This window comes from Lichenostomus cassidix, chromosome 1 (assembly GCF_008360975.1).
Source record: "Lichenostomus cassidix isolate B80296 chromosome 1, HeHo_3.0, whole genome shotgun sequence".
Classification (NCBI taxonomy): domain Eukaryota; kingdom Metazoa; phylum Chordata; class Aves; order Passeriformes; family Meliphagidae; genus Lichenostomus; species Lichenostomus cassidix.
The window spans coordinates 69,853,664-69,877,876 of NC_139479.1; the positions used below are offsets into that span (position 1 = coordinate 69,853,664).

The 24,213-nt window shown below is 41.6% G+C and overlaps 1 protein-coding gene across 2 annotated transcripts in view; it reads left to right on the forward strand.

The window, feature by feature from the left end:
• The first annotated feature begins 5,568 nt into the window (after positions 1-5,568).
• The window catches only part of SPATA13 (spermatogenesis associated 13), a 72,025-nt gene continuing 53,380 nt past the window's right edge, over positions 5,569-24,213 (forward strand). Inside the window, exon 1 of one of the 2 annotated variants that reach the window (XM_085062784.1) lies at positions 5,569-5,709. The gene's annotated coding sequence lies outside the window, so the exon portion shown is untranslated. Of the gene's footprint in view, positions 5,710-20,552; positions 20,684-24,213 lie in introns of those variants that run through there. The other variant, XM_085062776.1, reaches the window with a different exon arrangement.

Consider the following 24,213-nt stretch of genomic DNA (forward strand, 5'->3'; position numbering starts at 1 on the left):
AAAAGAAGTGACATTCCCCAAATCATTCTGAAGCAAAGCCAGGGGTGACTGCACCAGCCTGCTATGGTATGCTGGCACTCAGGCTGGCATTTGACACTCCCTGAATTTCCTTCCTCCTCTGTGCGGTTGTATTTCATTAGCAGGCAAGTGTGAGCGGGAGGTGGAAGGTGATGTCAGCATCTGTACCAGGACTGGAGGGGAGCTGGTGTAGGCTTGCAAGCAAAGCAGTCAAGAATCACAAGGTAACTTGGTAAATCAGAAGGCAGGAATTCAAATGACTGTAACGAGGCCCGATGGAAAGAGAGCATTTAATCTTCCACTGTTTTTTCCTGATTTTTCTCCTAGCAGAGTCCTCTGGCAGTGTGCCCAGGTGCAAGTATTGCATCATCTGAATGGACACCTTGGTGATTCAAAGCTCCCAGGGCCCTGAAGGGCAAAGGAGATGCACAGCAGCTTTAAACAAATTAACACTTTCCTGGGACTTGTTCCTGTCTATGTCAAGAAAGAGCTTTTTCTTGAGAGGAGATGAAAGGTCTCCAGTGTTGTGCAAACCATCCATCTATCCTCACCACGGCTTGTAAAGGATGTGCTGGGACAGATCTCAGGCTCAGCTAGGAAATAGCAATAACAGCTATTGTTAAGGGGAGGCTGCAGCTGACCCATATTAAGATGTTATTGTACACTGAGCCTTCTTTCCCTTCTTTCCCATCACAATGCACTCCAGCCCAAGCATGGTCCTGCTTCATGACTGCATGTTGTGAATGATCTGTCACTCCTGTGTGAGATGCTTCATCTCACAGGCTGTAGAAAAACAGGGAAAATAAAAGAAACATTTTCTGTCAGTTAAGTGAGCTGAACTGGTTCATCAAATTGTCAGAGGAGCAGTGTACTTGGCATGAGGTGGGACAAAGACCACTGCCAAAGAGGGAGTGAGGAGACTCTGCCCTGTTTCAGTGGTAACAAGGCATTAACTAAGGCATGCACCTGGTGAAACCTTACCCTCTGATGCAGTGATATAATTGCTCATTTCGTCACTCCCTGGCACAGTTCTGTGAAAATTATCTGTGGTAGCCTCAGGGATTTTCACAGGAGATTTTTGTTTTCCAGATAATTTTGAGACTGAGTGGGATACAAAAGCTGCCATCCTGTTGGCAGATCTGAGAAGGTAGTAATCTTCATGGAAGTGTGAGAGAGATAAAGAAATAACCTCTTAACCCTGTTAATTTGTGGCCTGGACAACATCTCTAACTGTGTCCTAAGGGTACACTCAGGCAGTATATTTGAACTGGGCTAAAACATAACTACTGCAAAAAAGTGCCTGGCAGCCCCTCTTCCCTTTCCACTTGGTGCACTCTTGCTGTTTCACTTGGAGCATCACTGATGCCAGTCTTGACTCTGTGGTGAGCTGGTAAAAAGGAATTAATATAGGGCAAAACAATTCCACAGGAAGAGAATGAAGATTTTTCTGCTCTTTGAGTAAGATAGGTCAGGTAATGGTAAAGTCAGACAAACTCCAGCTCCAGCATAAAGAGGACAGCCCTTTCATCAGCAGCTGCTGCTGTGAGTGGCACAGCTTCATCATCAAGATGTGTAGGCAGCAAATACACAGCACTTGCATCTCCATTTGAATATAGGATGCCTACCTCATCAGACATGGTCTATTTGCTGTAGCTGATGTATCCACAACTGTGGTATTTAGGGCCCAGATTCAATAAAGTTAAAAAATAAGGTGATGTTGAGATACTTTTCAGAGCATCATACTGAATGGGGCACCTGCACAAAATTTAGAAAGCTTGAACAAGTGAAACAGCCACAAAATGAGCTCATTTTATTGATCTGCTTTGGGTAAGGAGCATCCCTTCAAAAACTAGGAATTTCAGTTTTTGCTTTTCAAAGTGGGGACCACAAACCTTGTTTGTTTGTTGTGGGTTTTTATTCTGGATTTTGCCTTTCCAGTTCACCTCAGTATTTTGTGGCTTTTTGTGGACCGTGTCTTGCTGGACTTAGTAGGACCCCAAGGAAATTATTCTGTAAAACTCAGTTTATGGTCAGAGCACAGAGGAGGTCAGTCCTAAAATGGGAAGGAGTTCTCAGCCTCAGCTCTGACAATCTGCTAATCCCTCCAGACACTGTTGAAAGGATATTTGAGACTTCCATTGCTGGACATAAATCAGTATCACATTCTATAGGATAGTTCAAGAATGCCTATAGAAAGTTTATTATTTGCATTAAGGGCTTTTTGGGTTCCTGTGCTTTCCTTGTATTGTTTTGTTCTCTATGGCTAAGGCAGCACCCAAACTTCCCACCCTATCATGCATCCCCCAGCAAATAGGTCTTCGGCACACATTGCTATGTAAATAGATGCCAAAGTGGCCAGGATAATTAAGCTTTAAAATTCTATCCGAAAATCCATTGTCACACAAAATGGACCATACAGATAAGAAGGAGGTAATGAGAACAGCCTTTTACTGTCTGCACTTAACCATAAATGCTGGCCAGAATTCAGGAAGGATTAGGTGTTTCTACAGGAACCAGAGCATTTGCAAACATAGTACTAAGCAGCTGCTTTGTGCTCGCAGCTCTGGGCCAGAGCCCATTTCTTGAGTTCCTTCACTCCTAGGCTTTCTAAAACACAATTACTAAAGGTTGTAGGACTTTTCTGCCATCTCATCAGTATAGAGGTTCATCTTCAATAGCAGGTCTAGTAAGTGTGCTTGTGCAACTTTCTGCTATCTTATACAACCCTGTAGATGACGTCAATTGCTACAATTCCTATTATCTATGTTAATTCCAGTTATCTATGTGTGGTAAGACAGTCTAATTATGATATAATTTCTAAGTAAACAGTCCATGCAGGTTATTTTCACCTTTCTGTAAAAAAAGACGCTGAAAAACAAAGCTAAACAGACTTAGCACAAATGATACTGAAAAATAATATAGAACATATATGACTTCAGCCCCCACCCTTACTCCAAATTAATAGCTTTAACTTCATGCATCTGGGCTCAATTTATAAAGAGAAGAGTGACTTTAGTACTTATAATTCTGCTGACATCAGAATATTTGTTTGGTATGCACAATGTACAGTAATAAATTTGCTTTACTTCTTGTATATTTTATTATTTTTTGCTAGATACTGACACGTTATTCAAAATTGAGTTTTTGAATTTGTGAAAACTCTGATTTTCTATACCCGGTAGTTTACAATTTGTAGGACAAGGAAAGAGTATTATCCCATATGACTGAGGGGGCACAGGCAAAAACAAGGTTAGATGGGAATTTAATAACACAAATAACCGAGTGTAACTGGGGGCTGCTGTTCTTCTGTCCCACTACACTGCCCACCGATCTGCCTGGACTTGGATCCAGCAGTCACACAACTGTAGTCAGGTCAGCTTAACAAGCTGATGAAATGGAAAATGAAAGCTTTTGGGTGCGTTGGTTTTCAAGTGGATCAGTCCACTGAAACAGCTGCCCCAGTTGCCCCAGCACAGTTGCAGTGCACAGCAAACACAGACTGTGGCAAGGGATGCAAGGGAAAAGATGAGGATGACACTCAACCTGAGCCTTGCAGCTCATGGTCATCAGCTGCTCAGGTGACGTGTCAAACTGAGCTCAACAGCAAGTCCAAAGTTGACCTGGACATAAGTGTAGCTCCCTCACACCACCTTGGTGCCATGAGAGCTACAAACACAACCAGTTGTTCCATGGGTTTCACTGAATCATCCACGGAGCCAGAGCAGGGGTTACCTGCTCTAAAATATCTTAAAAACTTAACCAAACTTTGTCTACTGAAAATATTTTGTCTTTACATGCAGAGTAAAATACACAGCAGCATGGTTTTGTGCCATAGCTTTACAAGCTTCATAATACCTATCATATTCTTAAGACATATACAACATTTAAAATAGCACCTATATATTTAGTGTCAGAATATTAGCTGATGATAATCTGAAAAATATGTACAGATGCTGGAACTATATTTCAGAATCTATCCTTAAAAAGTGTAACGAAATGTCTTCAAAGGGTGTGACTTCCGAAATTCTGAATGCACATTTCAGCTTCTCCTTTCTTTCTCTCTTCTCTTTTCTCATTTAAATGACAGTGCAGGAAATGATTCTCAGCTACAGCCCAGTAAAAGGATGTGGATTAAGATTTTTTTCTGATTTTTTGTGGTTTTGTTTATGTTTTGTTTTTTTTGTTTTGTTTTGTTTTGTTTATGGGGGGCCGGGGGGAAGAAGGAGGATGAGCATGGTGTGAAGAAAATGAAGCTGCCTGGGTGTTGAGGGGAAGGTTATGGTCACTTGTAATGAATTTCAAGGTTGGAGGAAAATGCTGGATCTCTCAGTCTTCATGCTGCTCTGCTGCATCCGAGCTTAAGCACGCATTTAACCTTGATCAGAGAGAAAGTTTTCTGTAGTAAATAATACACAATTAGAGCATTAAAGATATTTGTAAATCAGGCAGTTTTTATTAAGGCAACATTGAGTTAAAACACTGAAACTTTGCTTGTAAAACTCTTTTCAACTCGAAATACCAAGGTTCGGGTTTTGTTATTTTACCCCCCACCCCCATCCTTTTGCAACTGGGGTCAAAAAAGCCCTGCAGGGTATCATGGTTTGCACAAGCCTGCCAGGCTGCTCCCATAGCCTAAATTACCAGTAAAAGGGCTAGAAATCTGCATGCAGGTCTGTGTAGGGTGGCAGCAGTTTGGATGAGGGGATGCATTAAAACCCATTAAACCCCACGTGATCCCAGCAGCACAATTCTCTTTTATCTTTCTTCTCTCCACTGCCCGGAGACTAAAGAGCTCATCTCCATAGGGCTCATCTCCATAGAATTGGGAAAGCAAAGTCTTCCACAGGCTTTACTTGGTTCTGACCCTCTGCTCTTTCTCACATAATCTGCTGTGGCTTTACAAATCTTGTGGGGAGCTTTTAAATTGTTTAAAGCAATTTTTTAAATTGTTGTAAATTGGAGAAATTGGATAAATACACGTGAATAAGTTAGAGGAAATATACAAAACATTCTGTGACCTCCTAAAAAAGTTCCTAAGATTTTATTTCACTTGGGTATTACAAATGGGCTGTTTAACTGAATATTGTTTTGGTTTTTGCCCTTTTACTTTGCAATACATTTCCTTCAAAGACTTGCAGAAGTCTTTAATGTTATCTGCTGTAATGAAGCAACCCCTTGGTCTGGGTGGGAAGCCTCTAGTGTATAAACCTCTAATCTTTTTATTTCTTCCTTGGACAAATAAACCCACACAATCCAGCCCGCTGCACGCTGGATAAACCTTTCACGTAATGAATTGTTCTATGCAGAGGGCTTCTGAGGGGGGCAAAAACTTAAACGTGGTTACTATGTCAACAAACGACGGGATTTAGGCATTTTTCTCAAGGACTTACGTCTGCAGAAGACGGGGGGAGAATTTATGGAGCGTGTTGTGCTGACACCCTTCCAGCTGTTCCTCCCCCCGAGCGGAGCAGGCAGGGGGGAGCTCGGGGGCGGCGGCGCCTGCGGGGAGCCCCGGGCGCTTGGAGGGCTGGCATTCCTCACCCAGGGAAGCCCGGCTGCTCGCAGGGGAGGTTCGGGGAGGGCGAGAGCGCCTCTGCTCTGCTTCGGGCTGAGCGGAGATCCTCGTGCGATTCTGGGGAAAGATTTGTACATGCAAGCGTCTGCTGCGCTTTCTGAGGAGTCGGCAGGGAGGTAAGGCAGGTATTTTCCTCTCACAGTTTCCTTTCGTGCTCTTTGCCCCTCGTCTCGCCAAGTTACGAACGCTCACCAGCATCCCGGTCCTCCGGGCGCCACCGCCACTGCTGTGTCCCAGGGGGCTCTGCAGACACCCAGGAGAGAGCGGGGGATCTGGGGCTGCCAGGAGCACCCCTCGGAGCTGCTGTGTCCCAGGGGGCTCTGCAGACACCCAGGCAGAGCGAGGGATCTGGGGCTGCCAGGAGCACCCCTCGGAGCCCAGCCTCCGCCGCAGCCTCAGGGCTGAGCGGCTCTGGGGTGCCGTGGGACTGCGGCCCGAGCAAAAGCCTGAGATGTAATCCACGCTCGAGTGATGCTATAACCAGTCTGGGGTTATTTGGGGGTCGTGAGCACTTGTGGGTTCTGTTATTGCATGAGTCATGTCTTGTATGCACAAGTGGTCATTCCTGTTCCTGTCTGAAATCTCAATATTGGAAAGTAGTTAGGATGTCTGAGGAACAGTAGAAGTTGCTGAGGGGGATTCAAGTGTTGTCTGGGAAATAAGATGTGCTGGAAGCTGTCCATGTGTAGCTGGAGTTGTTCTGTGCAGATGCTCCACCATCCTTCTCTTGTACATCCCTCATTTTCCAGCACAGATCCCTGGCGATTCCCCCACCCCATCCTTATGTATCACAGCTAGTCTTATTTGGGATAGTTTGCTCACGGGATTTTGGAATTCATCATACAAGCACATTTTTCTACTGTGAAAGTAAAGCCAGTATGTAGCATTTTCAGCTTCCTTTACACCCACAAACTCTGAGTCTTAAAAAGCTTCTGCCTCCTCGATTCCCTGAAACAGAAAATGGGGCCTCATGTATCTGACCAAAGAATAACCATCTCAGTGCTCCTCTACGAAAAGAACAGCTGTGTGGAAAGATCAATAAACACCACCAGTTGCTTCAAGAGTCGTAAAATGGAAAGACTCCACAAAATACAATGTGTGGCAGGGGACCCTGGCTCCAGACACTGCTGGAGAACTCCTGGGAAATGCAGTAATTAGTGGGAAGTCTCAGACTTGTTTTCTTTCAGTGGTTCCACGCCTAAAAATATTTGGTTTGGGAGACGAAATCACAGTGGCAGGAAGACATACTTACCTATGCAAAAGGAAAGCTTGTTTATGCTTAAAGCATTGGAGTAATGGTTCCTGAATGGTTTATGTCAGTGAAAATAAAACACTTGCAATGCTGCCAAGGCCACAGACCTCAGGTGAGCTGTAGATGTACTGGCTGATCCTGTGAGCTGAAAGTGTCTGGAGCTGCTTTGGTTTTTTTCACTCTTAAAAAAAGAAAAAAAGCGATAACCTGTTTCAGTGAAATGTTCTTTATTCTACCTGCCTTTTCACCTTACTTTAGCTCTTTGTTACTGTAGCACTTACCTCCTTTGTTTAATCTGCATATTTCCCTAAGTTTTCCTTCACTGTCAAAGAGAGAGGAATCATTTGGGAAGGCTCAGCTTCTCCTTGATGGCTCTCTTGCCTCTCCATCACCACCTGGAGGCCCCTCTGCCATCTTCGCAGATCTCTCCTCCCCACCTCTTGCTCTCCTCAGCTGCCCAGGGTGTAATGGTCCTTCCCCATCGTTCCCACATCTCCTCCAGCCCCATCCACTCCTGCTCTCCTACCTGGATTCTGCTGCTGCTTTCATGTTCACATTATCCAGCCTATGCCACCTCCTTCCAGCTCTGTCACCACTGTGGGGACTGTTGTTTCTCCTGAGCCTTACCTGAGAGCATCCTGTCATGAAAAGTGTCCTAAGGAATGCCACAGGCTCCATAGTGATGTCCTGTAAAGGAGAAAGAACTGCCTGGGGTTCTAGCTTTGCTGCCAGGAAGGGTGTGCAGAATTCGTGCAGAGCTCTGAGTGCATTTACTCCATGCAAGTGGCTGTAGAAATGCCCAATCATTGCCCTCCCTGTGCAGAGCTTAACATGAGGGGTTGCTTTTCTTCACTTCCCTTCCACATTTCTTCTTGAAGATTTTTGACAGCTGTGTGCCCATGACCTTGGGTCTTGAGTTGTGATTGATAGACAGATTAAGACTTCTACATGGTTATAAAACTAAATCCTAAAATTGGAATAATTTGTGTTGTGTAGGGGTTTGCATATGTGTGAAAACTTAACAGTAGAATTATGGCAGTAACTTAAACCTCTTCAACTCACATAGGGATTTGCAAGGGGATCAGGTATGAGTGAGACCCTACATCCCCTCTGTGTGCAGTGCTTACTCCATGCTGTGTGCCAGGGCAGTCGGGCCCTCCTGCTCTTTCCTTCCCCAGCTGTTCAGGCCTCTAATTCATCACATGGAAACCTGCAGTCCAGCAAAGGTGTAGACACTTGTGTCTGGTGTCACTACAACAGTATTAGTAGCAGAGTGATCCTGGCTGAACTTACTGTAATGGCCAGTGGTCTGCTTTGAGTCTCACTGCTGCAGCCCTTTGCTCTTATGGGATCTCATCCAAAGCTCTCTGAATTCCCATTCATCTTGGTGGGCTTCCACTCTGCCTCACTGCAGCTAACGTCATAAGTAAGAGATCCAGGATAATATTTTAAATTCTGCCTGAAATGAATATTAAGTTCTTCTAAGATAAATAATGAGCATCCCTTCATCCATGTAGTCAATAAAGATATTAAACAGGGCTGGCCCCATAGTGAGCCCTTGGAAACACCACTGGTGACCAGCTGCCAGATGGATGCAACTCCATTCACCACCATACTCTGGCCTCAGCCGTCTCATTTTTAGCCAGAAAGCAGTGCACCTGTCCATGCCATGGACAGCCAGCTTCTCCAGGAGAATGATGTGATAGACATAAAATTGTGACTGCACTATGGGGTGTGGACACTTGTCACATTCTGGTGTAATTTTCTTGTTGGAGATATAGGAATCCTGGGAAGCTTTAAGAGAGCATGTGATTCTGCCCATGGACAGGGATTTTGTCTCATGGACATGATGGGCTATGGTCCCTAAAACTTTGGACTTGCTGTGTGTCCCTAATGCCTTACATCCTGTGTGCAGGATGTGCACACGCATGGCAGCTGCATGCCTGAGCATCTCATTGGTTCATTGAGGCCTCTGGTGGGCTCAGTCACCTAGAAATCCTTAACAAATGGTCTAATTCCTCCTTTTCCAATCAGACTACATTTCTAGATGGAAGAAATCTAGTCTGATTTGAGTCAGCAGGTAAGGCTCATAAGGGAATTTAAAACCAAGTTTGTTTTTCCTTGCCCTCCACTTTCATGCCCTTAGGTGAACCAAATTGACGGGCATAATTCCTGAAGACATGGTGCACCAATTAAATACACTTCTCAGGGAGAGCTGGAAATGAAGATTTCCTTGCAGACATTATAAATCCTTTCCAAAGGCTTTTTCCTTTTTGTTGATTAGTACAATCAGCAAGCAAATCTCAAATGAATGAAGAACAATCAAATATGCTAAAGTTGTGAGTGGCTAATTGGTACTTGTTGCCTTTCTTCCAATTTGCAGTGTCATTCCTGATAGTGGTATTACATATCATCTGTTCTCAGAGGGGCCACAAATCTTCCTGGAGAATCACATATTTAATTACATGCTTTTGTTTCTCCTCTCATAAGAATGCTAACATGTTGTCCTATGAGGTTTGACAAGAACATTGTCTGTTTACTGCATCTGTTTCAGCCCCTGTTTCTCCTGCAGTTTTGGTCATGTAAATATAAGTGTCCTTTAGATTCCAACACGCAAGGAACAGTGTGTTTTGGCAGTCCTTGGTGCTCATCTCTCTGCATATTCTGTTTTCAGGGTCCTAGAAGGACATAGGCAGAACTTACTTCCAAGAATTTATGAAGCAATTCTGATGCTAAACTAAGGCTATTACTCAGAAAAAAGTTGGTACTGCTTAATGAGTTCCTTGATTGTTTTTCACATGCAATACTTAAAGGAAAAAGGGGATAAAGGGAAATTACTTACAATAATTAGAATAATTTAATATGATTATATCGGAAATATTTGTGGTTTATGATGCTTGAAAAATTGTTATTATGAGCAAATGAAGATGCAGTATTTTTGCCTATTCTCTGCCCAATTAATAATTCTAAATATTGAAACTTCAATTTTTTTTTTAAGGAAGTAATAATGATGTAAAAAGCAGAAAAGCTGATGGGTGATCCAGTAGTTTTACATTTCATGACATAGTGTCATTGTAGTCTATTCAACACAATAAGTGAAAAGTGAAAGACATAAGAATTTATTGGAAAATGAAGTCTCTAGGAGCTGGACACCATAATGCTTTTCCTGCCTGCTGTGATACAGCAGACTGCCATACCTGTATGTGTCCCAGCTGAGGGGAAAAGGTCAAGGGCTGCAAGAAGGACTTGAATAAGGCCATAGAGGGTTTTAATTAGAGGATTTTAACAAGCTTCCCAACTAGATGAGAATTACAGCTGTGGGTGAGCTCCTGTGGCAGTATAGAGCAGCAGCAGCAATTCTCATATGCTTCGTGAAGCGTGGACAGCTTTTGAATGGCAGTTGTGTAATGAATTGATTTAGCAGGGGCAGGCTCAAGACCCTTTTCTGCAACTGTCAAAAGCAACCCCATCTTCAAGGAAATCAGTGTGTATTTTGCACTGGTGGGGCAGCAGACAGAACATTTGCTCATGGAGAGACGTCTAGTTTTATAAGCCAATATATTCAGAGACTAACCAACACAATGCTTATCCTCACCATGTAAAACTGACTAGCCAACACAATGCTTATCCTCACCATGTAAAGCTGGTAACCCAAATTGCACAGCCTGACCATTGAAATGTTATTTTAAGTCTTCCTGGTCTATTTTAGATTTAAGCAAATTATCTGGCACAACTGGCCAATTAGTAAAGTGAAGCAAAAAGAAAAATAACACAAGTTTGAATCTGCCAATTAGGGATTTTACTTCTAGTTGTGACAGGTTTACCACTCCATGTAGAGATTTAGTGGCTGGCACTACTTATTAAAGGAAAAGAGATTTTTTTTTTTTTTTGACCTGCATGAAATGGAAAGACTATTGTCTCCTAGCACATTATAGAATTGCAAAATGCTGAGACAAGCATGGAGTCAAGGAGTGAACCTGGCTCATGTCACTGTTCTACATTGTATTAATCTAAGAATGCTGTGATGGATAACAATATACACGCAAGTACAAACACACACATATATTTTAATAATGAAACACAGGACAGATGTAGTAGGTAGGTAATGAGAATGTGAATGGTATTATGATTTATTGGTTGTAAGTCTTCCCTTTGACCTTCCCAGCAGAGTTTAAATAGCTCCTATATATTAAATCCCATGTGTGTGAGGAGAGGTGTGACTAGATCTCAGAGCTTTAAGAGTGCCCACTTGAGTGGCTCTGTGCTGGGCAAGGCAGAGACTGGAAGAGGACAAGCTTTTTTTTTCATTTCAGGTATATTTGTATCCTTTGCCTATGAATTTTGGAGAAAAAAACAAGGCAAAGGTTCTTTGGGCCATCAGATGAGCCATACTGACCTTCTGTAAAAGAATCCATGAGGAAAAAAATCAAATACATTTTGCCCTAAAAAAACCCCCAAAAATAAAAAAACAAACCAAAACAAAAACCAGGAGGAAATAATTTAGCTTTGAGGATCTCATCTCAGATGAAAATGCCAGGCTAGGAAGCTACAGGGCAGAGGCAAATTACTAGCCTTTCTCTAGGGAAGAGGTATCTGGTGGTGATAAATGACCAGGTACTACTGAAGGGAAAAGCCCAGAAAAGCAGTGAAAGCTACTGAGTTCCCCCCAGCAGGGAACAGCCTCTATCAGGAAGAAGCAGGGAGGTAAACTGTCTGTGATGCAGAATTCATTATCTCTACAAGGTTTATTTCTCTATAAAAACATGTTACTCTACAATAACTGTGTTTTCTGCCACTGATTCCTGGTCTGTAGCTCCATACAGATCAGGTCTGTTAAGCTTCAAGACAGGGAGAAGGGGTCATTGTCACTCAGGGAATGACAGTCGTATGTGCCTGCAGAGGCTTAATTGTCGGCTCAGTGAGTGATCTCTTTGGGCCTCAGTGGTGTTTGGCCTGACTGCTACATTCATAAGGAAAATCACACTTTTTCCTCCTCCTGGTTCCCTGATCCCTGAAATTACCTAACCTTCTTCTTTTCACTGGGCACAGCTACCACTCCTGTCTCCTGTCATCAACTTCTTTATGGTACATGATTCCTGTTTACTAGGAACAGAGCTCCCCATATCTCAGCTGATCCTGCCTTCAGATTTGACTGTAAAATCTCATGAAACTCAGAATCAGACTAAAGAGTCAGTTATTTTCCCAGGTAAACCTTCTGCTTTACAAATATAAGCATCACATTTTCTGTTCTTCAGTCACTTGGTTATCAGTATGTAATTGAAACACTCATTAACCATCCTTGCTAATGCACATGAAATGTCTCAGTTTGGTTAGTGCTCTGTTCTGGGAGAGAGACAGTCCTTTGGTCTTTTGAGAATTTGATTTTGCTCTTGTTCTCAAAGTATTAATATTGTCTGTAGGTATGTGGTTCTGGAGAAGTTGTTCCACTTGTATTAGCTGGATTATTTTAAACAGAAGGAAAATTGTTTATGGGTCTGAACCCCCAATTCATAATAGTCAAATGCAGTAGTGATCCAAATGGAACACAAAACATGGCTTACTTTTGCTACTCAAAATGTCGTTGCTTGAAGCCACGAGAACAGATAATAATACACATTATTGTGATAAGAAGAGTTACTTGTCACACAATTTTAATCCAGCTCCAAGTGCAGTGCAATTCCAGCAGCCAGTCTGTTGAACAGACAGAGCCTCCTAAATCTGTATGTACTTATACTGTTGGCACAGAGTGCCAAGTTAACAAGGAAAGCACTTACATCATTATAGGAATTATCTGTCTGAGATGCTACATCATTTAACATTCCTCTGTCTCTTCCCCTTCTTTGTCTTCCTGGAGGGGAACTGGAAGAGAAGAAGAATATTATGTCTCTTGCTAATGAAAAGCACCACATTTTTTTTCCAAAATTCATCTTTGTTCTAAGATCTTGGTTCAAGAAACTTAATCTTTGAAACAGGAACTTTTTACAGGATTGCTCTCACCACATGTTCCATAGCAACCTTTGATTCTGAATTTGAATAAATTTTGTGCATGTTTTATGAGCATATTTTGAGTCTTAAGTAGGTTGACCATAAATGGAGACAACTGTACCAAAGAGCTTGCTTTGATTAGCTGTTTGGTCTAACAGTCCTATTGAGCCTGAGGTTCAGCAGGAAAGCTGAGGGGTACTCAGCACACAAGAACTGCAGAGAAAGTATCTGCAGTGGTATCTACAGTGTCAGCAGCTCATTTATCCTGGGCCCAATGAGGAGCAAAGTTAATCCCTTCTAACACAGACAAGCTTCCTCCAAGCTGTGTGTTGGCTTGGAGTAGGGGGAGGTGAGAGAAGTTAATACTTGGACAGTATTGCTTCTGTCTGATATGTTTGTCTCTGTGTCACATCTGTCCTCTGTACCTGAGTCAGTTGGAAAGTGCCTGACCTGCAGTTGCAGTGCAGTCTGTGGGACCATCGCTGCTTGGCTTCAAGGCAAGGCTCATTGATCTCATCCACGACTTTTGTTAGACAGTCAGAACACCATATTTGGCATTTCTATATTTTTAAAAATATTTTTATTTTGTGTTATGGAAATGCTTTATGCTCTCTGAAAACACACTGGATTTGATCAATTATGTTAAACAAATTTGAGAGCAGTTTAACAGCGCTGTAACCTGGCTTTCCAACACAGGGCTTACCTATGCTCCTGGCTACCAGCACTGCATTTGGGAGGCCAACTTTCTCACTGCTGTGCACAGTATCAAGTAAGAATTAATTTGGTGTGCAAGAACCAGCTGTCTTATTTAAAGCCAACTCATGTCTTTCATTCACCCAAAGCATCCTATTAGACTTGCCCATTGAACTCTAGCTAAAAGTGATTTGGACTTACCCACGAGGCATTAGCTGCACCCTGTTAGCTTTAATAAGTAATTGATCATTTATCTTGGTCAGATTTATCATTTGCTTACTGATTAAATTAAGGATTAGAAATTTTCACAAATGAATCATCCCACTCATTTCTATTTTATTTGTATTACATGGCTCTAGATTAAACTTGCCAGCCCTGCTTACGTATTCTGAAGGTGCTCTCTTTCATATGGCTTCCATTTCCTGGGATGAGAAAATAAAAGAGGCTTTCATGCACATGCAGCAACAGAAAATAAGAGTGTGTTATAATGTTCAAAGTTCAGATGTTCAGCAGCTCAGCCAGGTACCCTCTTGAGGCAGCTGTGCAGAAGCTGCTCAGCTTAGCTCACATTTTGTCAGTTGTTTCCTTCTTTCTCCAGAAGGAAACTTTACTTCAAAAGCTTCTGGATTCATTTTTACCATGCTTAGCATTGGTATGATGAGGAGTGTACTTCCTTATTCTCTTGTATTTTCAACTAGGTCTTAATTATGGTAATTTCATGTTTTCCTTCCATACGGAAGAACTGCAGCTAAGAGTTTCAAATGAAGCCAGGATCTGGGCCTGCATTAATACTGTTGCAGATTCTGTTGCATTACAACCAGAATGCTTTTTCTAAGAAGCAGATAATGGTGTTTCTGGGAAAAATGTATGAGTAAAATGCTTCAGTCAGTTAACAGAGTAAATAAATAATGAATGAATTAAATAATAATAATAATAAGGAGGAGGAGGAGGAGGAGGAGGATATGCTAGGTTGCATAAACTAGAAAAATAAAATCAATGCAAGAGTTAAAAAGGAAAATCTTGTACAGAAACCTTGTTTAAAAGTAAGTTCCTGAATTATACCATCAATTTAGGATTTGGGCCACTTATGGGAAAAGTTTGGCTGTTTATTGTTCTACAAAATTAATGTTTGAAAGCTGGCTTTTATAGATTACTGTGTTTCTGCAAAGTTCTGTCGTGGAACTTGGAATTCACTCAGAGCCAAAACAGTTTTCCTTTTGTTTTCATCACTTGTCCTTGCTTATGACAAGGGTCAGCATTTTTAAGTACAATGATTTGGAACTGTTTGAAGTAAGCTATTGCTTTGTTCCAGTGTGTTAATCAGGACCTTGTAATTAAAAGTAACCTCCCAACAATGAACCAAGGGCTTTGTGGCTCCTTGGCACACTGCGTGGCTTGTTGCTGTGCTGTTAAAACATTTTTATGCTGCTGATGGAACAGCGTAGCTATCCAGGAAGAAAACAGCCAAGTTTGCTAAATACCTCACTGTCACACACTTGTGTAACACACTGGAGAAAAGGTTAGCATGGAATGTTATACTTCCTGGTGCACTGGCTGCTGAGAGAGAATGAATGAATTTTGGGGAACTGCTGGCATTCATTGGTAGCACTTTGATTTTTCAGCTTGTAAAAAACCTGAGTGAATTAAATATGTTACTTAAAACCTTAATGGCAGTATAAAATATGAATAGCATGTTGAGAAGCAAGAAAAAAAAAAGATCAAGAACATAATACTTTTAAGGAATTAATTATTTATTTATTATTTCTGTATTACAGTAATTGAGATTGTTAAAAACCAGGTACAGTCATCTAATGATACAAGAAGCAAAAGTATGACCATCATTTTAATATTTGGGCAATAGTCCAGAAACCTAACTTGCATATCTACCTACATGTTGTCTTGTCAGCTGTGCTCCCTTTTGTCATTTTCTCCTGGAAATCCATCCTTCCTATTTGTTATTCACCTCTTTCAACACCCATGTCTGGGAGACTGGAGGCACCCAGCTCTCAGCACTCTCTGGTGGGACTAGATTTTGAAACAGACATGGCATCATCTGGGCAGGAGATTAAAATCAAACCAAAAGGAATATATTTCACTTGGGGTACCAAATAATTGGAAATAATTATGGGACATTCAGTGAAATGTAAGGATATGGAATCCAAAGAATTAATACAAACAGAAAGGAAGTAGAAAAATTTGTGGCAAAGTGCCCCAAGAGGACTAGAAAACAGTGTATTCAGAATGCAGCCTGTGATTTAGGAAGAATCTAAACTGTAGATTGCCAGAAGATGGGAAAGTGAAATAAAGAGAATTTTTTTTCTGTATTCATCTTCTTTCTAGTTCCTCCTTAAGTCACTTGGAGACAAGAGAGCTGGTTAGATGGTCTTTGGTCCAATTTAATGCAGCAGGTCCTTCTTAACAACTTTCTCTTGAGAATAATATTCAGAAATATGGCAAAAAATTTTGTCCTGGATATTTCACTATTTCTTTCCAGTGTATCTTTCTATTTTAATTTTAAATATTGATATATTATCTGCTATGTTTCAAAATAGTTATATTTATTGTATTTTATCAGCTGCATTTTAACTTCAGTGTAAGAAATTCTCTTACTTACCCTGATGATACTGAAGAGATAATGTGCTTGTTGAAGGTTTTACAGTCTTCCCTATGAAACAGATTCTCATGATTGAAGAATATACCTTAGCAGGATTTGCTTTTATGGATGTAATCTGCTGTGTGTTTTTGGCACGAGGGCATGAAAAAGAGAATGAGGAAGAGAGGAAATAGTAGGAACTTTTTCATCCTGTCCAAAGAAATCAAACTTTCAGGGTAGAGGACAGTGGTGGTTTTTGTGCACTGACATTAGCAGCATCAAAACAGTGTCACTCCCAAGTCCTACAAAGAATATTCCTGTGCTGAGAACTCAATCAGCACATTATTTTACCTTGGCAGCAGCAAGGTACTCAGCTCTTGGGCTGAGGAATTAATCTTCTCAGAGGCTTTAAAATATTGTTAAAAATAAACCAGGATCACTTAAAACATCTTGGTGGTTGTTAATCTGCTCCCCTCTACATCTAGTGTCCAGTACTAAATGCCTTGTATGACCTGGTGATGAATTGGTCTTATGAATAGTGCTGTGGCTGGATTACTTTGCAGTTGCTAACCTAAATATTTGCAGGGAGGACTGCCCTTCTTTCAGGGCCTGCTTTGTATTGTGTGGGGCTGTTAAGATTGAGAAGCCTTAATGTAATGGATACAGCAACATGCAGACATGCCTACTTTTGTCTTTTTCTTTTCAATTTATTTTGTTGCTGTTTTTCTGTGTTCTGTCTATAGTAGAAGATTTGGCATGAACTGTTGGTAGGTGAACTGTGTATTCCCTGTTTCTATGTTTTTCAACGGAACTTTGGGACAACAAAAAGTAGTGGAAGAAAGGCCCTGAAAGTCAACTCTTGTACTTGTGGAGCATATAAAGGCTGGGAAAGGTGTGTTGTTTTATTAATATGTCCAAACTCAGGTCACCAGTATGAAAATATTACTTCTAGCAGTGTGTTTAGTGTCCAAGGCTTCTTAAGCCTTCTTTGCTTTGGTCGAGACTGCTGGCAGTGGTTGTAAAATGCAACAGTAGTTTCCAGAGAGGGAAGGGTCCTCTGAAAATATAACAGATTTCCAACTAGGAGCAATCAAAGGCAGAAATTCTGCAGCCACATGAATATTATCAGATGCTAAACCATCTCATGATGGGATTCCTGGTTGTCATGGGCAACTGAAACCATTCCCATATCTGCCAGAGAGACAACACTGCAGGGCACAAGCAATCCAGGAGGTTTATGGAGTGCCTTGAGGATAACTTCCTAACCCTGGCGACGGAGGAGCCAATGAGAAACAGCACTTTGTTGGACCTCCCTGAGTTTACAAACAAGAAACATCTGGCTGAGCATGTGAAGGCTGGGAGCAGCTTTGGCTGTACTCCATAGTGACAAAATACAAGATTCTTACAGGAGGAAAAAGGACAAATAGCAGGATCACAGCCCTGGACTTCAAGAGAGCAGACTCTGGCCTCTTCAGGAATATCCTTGGAAGAATTCTGTGGTACAACGTCTTGGAGAGAAAATAGGTAGTTGACTTTCAAGAATCACCTCTTGAATGCTCCAATCCAACAAGCAGGAAATCAAGCAAGGATGCTAGGAGGCCTGCATGGATGAACAAGGAGCTCCTGATAACTTAAACATCAAATGGAAGAATACAGTAGCGTAGTGGGTTTACAGGGCAGGGTTTTGTCTGTGAGGGCTACAGGGTAGCCTCTGTGAATAGGAATGAGGAGCTGGGAAAGTATAGACTAATCAGCCTCAGTTCAGTCCCCAGGAAGGAGGTGCATCAAATCTTCCTGGAAGCTGTTTCCAAACTTATGAGGGACTAGAAATTGAATGGGAGTAGTCAACATGGATTTACAAATGGGAAATCATGCCCAGTTAAGCTGATAGTCTTCAACAATGAAATGACCAGCTCCCAGGAGAAGGGGAGAGCAGTAGATTCTAGCAAAACTTTTGACAGTGTTTCTGATAACATGCTTCCAGGCAAACTGATGAAGCCTGGACTAGGCAAGTGGATAGTCAGGGGATTGAAAACTGTCTGAACTGCCAGGTCCTAAGACATATGATCAATGGCATGAAGTTCATGAAGTACCAGTGCTGTACCTCAAACACTAGCACTGTGGCTAATACTGTTTAATATCTCAATTCTTGACGGGACAGTGCACCCTCAGCATATTTGCAGAGGATACAAAGCTAGGAGTAGTATCTGTTACACCAACTAGAGCATCTGACATGACGAGAGGCTGAGACAGCTGGGACCATTCATCCTGGAGAAGAGGATGCTGAGGGGATCTTATTAATGTGCATAAATACTTGATGGGAGTGAAGCAGTAAATAGGATTATGAGAACAGAGCCAGACTCTTCTTATTGGTGTACAGTAAAAAGGCAAGAGACAATCTGCACAAACTGAAATACAGGAAATTTCTGAAATTACTGAAATACTGGAACAGGCTGCCCACAGATGTTGTGGAATTTCCATCCTTGTAGGCTTTAAAATATTATTTAAAATTTGACAGGACATGGCTCTGCTGGCCTGCTCTAGCTGATGCTGCTTTGAGTAGGGGAGTTAAACCAGGTGACCTCCAAAGGTGTCTTCCAACTTCCACCCTCCCGGGGGGGGAAGGGGCGTTGGGGCACGGGTTGGACTGGATGATATTCTTATGTGTCTTCCAACCTCAACTCAACCTGCTATTCTGTGAGTTGCAGGTTGACTGGAGATCAATTTGGGCCATGTAGTACTATTTGCATTTCAGTTTCTCCTAAAATTTTAAATAAAAAAGAGATATTTTTTATTTTCTTTATTTTCTTCATTTTCTCACCCCCCAGCATAATGATCAAAATCAATATTTATATGGCAACACTCTAGATGGGTGCCCTGGTGAGTGACCTGAGAACAAGAAAATTACTTGGACTTAGCCTTTTTGATAATGTTTACTTAAAGATTTATAGAAGCAGAGCAAAATCCCTGTAACTTTTGTGGACCTTGTGTCTGACTCAGAAGTCCTAATACTGTAAAAGTCCAGTCTTGCATGAGAAGAGCACAGCTCTGAGGAGTTTGCTTCCTCCTTTCCAATGAAGATCTTGAGTGTGAGTCAGGCATTGCAGAGTTGTAGTTCTGTCTTTATCCTCTCATACAGTTAACTTCCTTGGTACTGGGATCCCAGCAGAGCATTCAGCTAAAATGAATTTAATTAATAATAGGGAATTCCATAATGTCTGAGTTTCAGATTATTGCATGAGCCATAATATGAAGCCTCATACTTCATTATAAATTATTAATTAGGTTTTCAAAATTATCTTTTATAGGTAAACCTATTATTAAGGAAATCTGCTGGCATTTCCACTTTTAAGAAATGAATATGATATTTCCATTAAAGATTCTCATTTTGATTATTCATGGAAGAACTGGAAGACAAAAATTAATTTCTCTTTGAATTAGTGTTCTTTTGCATTCATAATTGCAGTTATTCTTCACATCTCTCTAACTCAGAAAAAAAAAAGCAATTGAAAGTCAATTATATCTTCTGTGGACGAAAAGGGAAGATTGAATCACATTCCAGCAGATCTTCTGTAATACAGATCTGTGTCTCCTATACATGGATATACAGGACGGAGCTGTATGGGTCCTTCTGACTGGAGAGCACAAAGCCAGGGGCACTTGATATTTCTGTATGTGAAGCCAGCCTCTTGGGATAAATGCGGGTCTCTGGGAAAATGTAGCTGCTCCCCCATTGTACACCAGGTGACAAAAGGAGGGAGGTGCATGTGCCTGGCACATTTCTGGCAGGCATCTATCTGGTTTTCCACACTGTTCTGCCACTGGGATAACTCTGCTCCTCACCTGCAGTGTCTGCTGCACACCCAGTTGCCTTCCTGTGTCACTTCGCAGCGCTCAAAGACATAATTATACCTTTGATTTCTGCCCCTTTCATCTGCTTCAGTATCACCAGGTATGATTTTGGAAATCGGTTCTGCTGCTGACGCTTGCCAGTACCAGAGCTGGGTGATAAAGTTTTGAGGTTCCTTGTTATTTGCACTCTCACTGAGGTGTATTCAGCGTGTGTCGTTCTGGGTCATCCACTTTGTCCACTCTGTCAGGTGCAGCTTGCTCAGGGTAGATTCCAGCTGATAATAACCAGCTCACAGTCTGCACGATATTTAACTAGAAGGCAACTTTAGATTATTTCTGTCTTGACTACTTAATTTTATTTTTACCAGGACACTCCCAAAACTTTGCTTTCATATGGTAAATCTATGGGAATGCTGCATACAAGACTCTTCAAGACAAAGATTTTAATGAAATGCTCCTGTAAATATTCTTCCTTCTGTGTTACAGTTATTCCAAGTGTATGTTTAACTTGCTGATTTCACACACTGCTGTGCAGCCGTTTGTTATATATTAACTTAAGGCTCAATGCCGCAAGGTACTGACTGCTTCTGGATTGTGCTGAGTCCCTTTTCCTCCCAGAGGCGTTTAAGGGCTTACAGAGGGCTCAGCAGAACTGAGCCCAGAATCCAGGCAACAACAGGCTCTTTCAAAAACCAAGCAGGTTTTCTGGAACAAGGTTTGTACTGTAACTGGGCAATATTTTGTGCAATGGATTTTCATACGTTTAGATTAAATATTATCCAGAAGAACAGATCTTGTAGTTAGTGGCTGTTGGAAGACATAACCATTTAGGTATGTATGGTGGTAATTAATTGCCTTTTATAATTATGGTTTTATTAGTTGTTCCAGTTAAGCGCAAAACCATGACTAAGACTAATATCAAAAGTATTGTGTGTTGGCTGCAGGGTGGTTTGTCCCTCTGTTAATGTGTATATGGTTTTCAGAGTTGCAGATAATCTGTGCAGTTGATCTAGCAAAGCCATTTGGGCATTATTCACTGCTGAGCTCACGCACCGTGCAACCGGCTACTTGTGTTCTGTGACTTCAAGGGGATCCCACTGGCGGTGGCACCGGGGTGGAAATTCCCTGGCATTACCCCAGCTTCCTGGGCCCACCTGGGGTGAGTTTCTGCCATAGAGCTGAGCCACTGGTGGCTGTGTGCACTGGTGTGTCATCACTGATGGCACTGGGCTGGAGTGCTGTCCTCCACCATCACTCAGGCATTTTGAAAGGCAGATTTTGCCAAAGGTTACTAAATCGATCTGTTGCTTACATTTTGGGAAGCTGGGAGAAATACAGAGTGATGAAATGTATCTTAATGAGACCATACTATGGTGTAGCCTGTGCAAACTACAGGATTAATAATTACTCTTTCTATGAAACCTTTCTCAGGAGAAGATGGTACCATTGGTCTGTGTTGTAATGTATTTGGCATTGAAAAAGTGCTGTAACATACTGTTTCTGAAAAGCTATTCTCACTGTTTTGTATGCAAATGAAAACCACAATCTTCCATTGTTTGCAAGGAAAAAGACAGGACCTGAAAACTTTTAAGTAATGTGGTTTAATTCCAGCTTCAAACAAGGAAAAATACTTCCAAAATGGCAGCTCCTGCCTTTTCTGCTAGGCAAGGAAGGAGACACATTTTGATTTTGGTCCTGGTATCACCTGCAAACAGTGGTAATTCAGAGCTACAAACTAAACCTGAATTTTGCTGTCAGACTTAAGGCAGGCCAAAGCCCAAGGCAGCCTTAATGAACTATTGGAGTTCATTCTATGAACTGTTGGAGCAATCTCACGTTAATTCAAATACACCTGTATGGTAATAAACGTACCGTTTGAAAAGAAACAATTGCACTGTTGGCCTTTGCCCTTACTGCCGCAGTTTAACTATCAGTTGCACACACATTTATTGTAGATTATCTCTTGAGATCAGTGTGATTTTAAGCATGCAATAGCAGAGAATCACCTACTTAAAACATTTAGCAAGATCACAGCTCTAGCAATGCACTCTAACTGTGACTGAGATACGAAATCAGTATGCAAGTAAACTGAGGATTAAGTAACTTGCTCGCTGCCAGGTTGGTTTTTTTTTTGAGTAATGGCTGTCAACTTGGCTGCTGTGCTTTTCTGGGGAATAAGCAGAAAACCCAAACAAAACTGAGCTTTTAGGAGACCTTGCTAAATTACAGTGGTTTCACTGTAACTTTAAGCATAATTAGCTAAACTAACAAAAGTTAAGAGTTGTTTACACATTAAGGGAAAGTCAGGAAATAGGTAGAAGTTTATGGGAACTAAAGTGGGTTACTGAGGCCAGTGAAGTATTTTCCAAAACTCCCAGCATAGGATGAAAGCACCACATGATTGCATGTAAGAATACTGCAGCAGAAAGTAGTCACAAGTACTCAATATCCTCCCTGGGAAAACAGCTCCTGGTTTTAGTGAAATGAGCCTGGACTTGGTCGTATGCTAATTGCTTTTCATTACTATGTGTTAGCAAAGCTGTTTAATACTTGCTATAAAGCCTGGATTTCACTCTCTCTCATTTAATACCAGGTTAAATCTGAACTAATAAGCTCTCAAAAGCTTAGAGGTTCCAGTAAAATGAGATTTGGCTAAAAAAATCCATGTTGGTTTCTACTAGTAACAGTGGGGTAGCTTTGGTGCTCTAGGCAATGAGAGAAGTAAGACCAGTGAGAAAAGATAATATGCTTCATTGGGATATTAAATGATTTATCAGAAGTCAACCGTGTCTTACTGTAAACTTTAGGAAGGGTTTCTTAGCCTTCAGAAAAGTGAAAGATATAATAGTCAATTTTGAATAATTTCCAAGTGTTTGTTTGCATGACATATTTTGTGTTGGAAAATCAAGACGTAGAATATTGTGCATGGAGCAGGATGGCTGTTATTTCAGTGTTTCTCAGGCAGCAGTATCTGTGACTCTGAGGGCTAAACACTGACTGAATAGGAGCTGTTTATGAGCTGAACAATAATAGGATTTCTCACAAATGAAGCATCTTCTCTTGGCCTGGTACAGCGAAGTATAAAGATAGTACTGCAGCCTGCTGAAATTGGCTGGTTACAAAGGTGCACCTCTGGCTCTTTGGTTAAAACAATTATTCTGGAATGTACTGTCTGTGGCTCTTCAGGACTTTCAGAGTTAAAACTTCCATGCAAGTCTTGTCCCTGCTAGGAAAATTACCAGATGCTGACAGGGGGTGTCAGCAGTGTCTCAGCTGAACATATGCTGCATATGGCTTGGCTGCAGGCATAGACAGGGAGGCCCTGTTCCCTGCTGCTGCAGAGACTGGTGAAAACAGGCTTTAAACCAACTCAGTCCAGCACAATAATAAATGTTAGCCTCTATGCAGTGTTCATCCTACCAGTGAGACTGAAAAACTGTTCGAGTATAGATTGGCCTGCCAAGATTTTTGCTGCATCAAAAAAGAGTTAGGCAGCATCTTTACTGAGTTATTTTACAAATGGTTGTTTTGAGGTACACAACAATCTTGATATCTGTGCATTGTGATTATATTAGTACTATTTTGTGGTGAGGCTGGAATTGGAATTGAAACTGAATCAGAGATTGAATACAAAGCAGATTAAAATCTCTGTTTACCTTAATGATTGATTGTAATCTCTGAGTCTGACAAAACAATGCATCATAAAAATTAAATTAACTGTTTTCTGGAGAAAGTATTTCCCTGCTTTTTCAGAGAACACATTGAAAAATATTTCCTGCTTGTGGTGTTGCCACAGAATTTGGTGATTATTTGTGTCTCTTTTGTGAATCTGCTACAGGCACACAACCAGCACCACCACTCAGACACCCACCTCCCACCCACACGTTCTGGCACCCTGTGGCAGAAACACAGCACATGGGGAATTGCTGAGGGCAACTGCATGTTCCCCCAGCTCTTTACAATTCACAGCACTCTTGCACAGCTCCTGAGAAAAATTTCAAGTCTGGAGCCATTTCAGGAGTCGTGTTGCTTGTGGAAAGCATTTCCACTCTCCTTCCTGCGCTTTCTTCCCTGCCTTTGGATGCTTACTTCCACCTCCTGCCCAGCAACAGCTCGGGTGCAGCCAGGGGAGCTGCTTCAGCTCACAGCCTGGCGGGAGAAAGCAGAAGGCTTGTCCAGCATCTCTCCCTTTAGGTGGTAGCATGCTCTTAGATTGGCAGGAGCCATCACTTGTACCTCCATCCT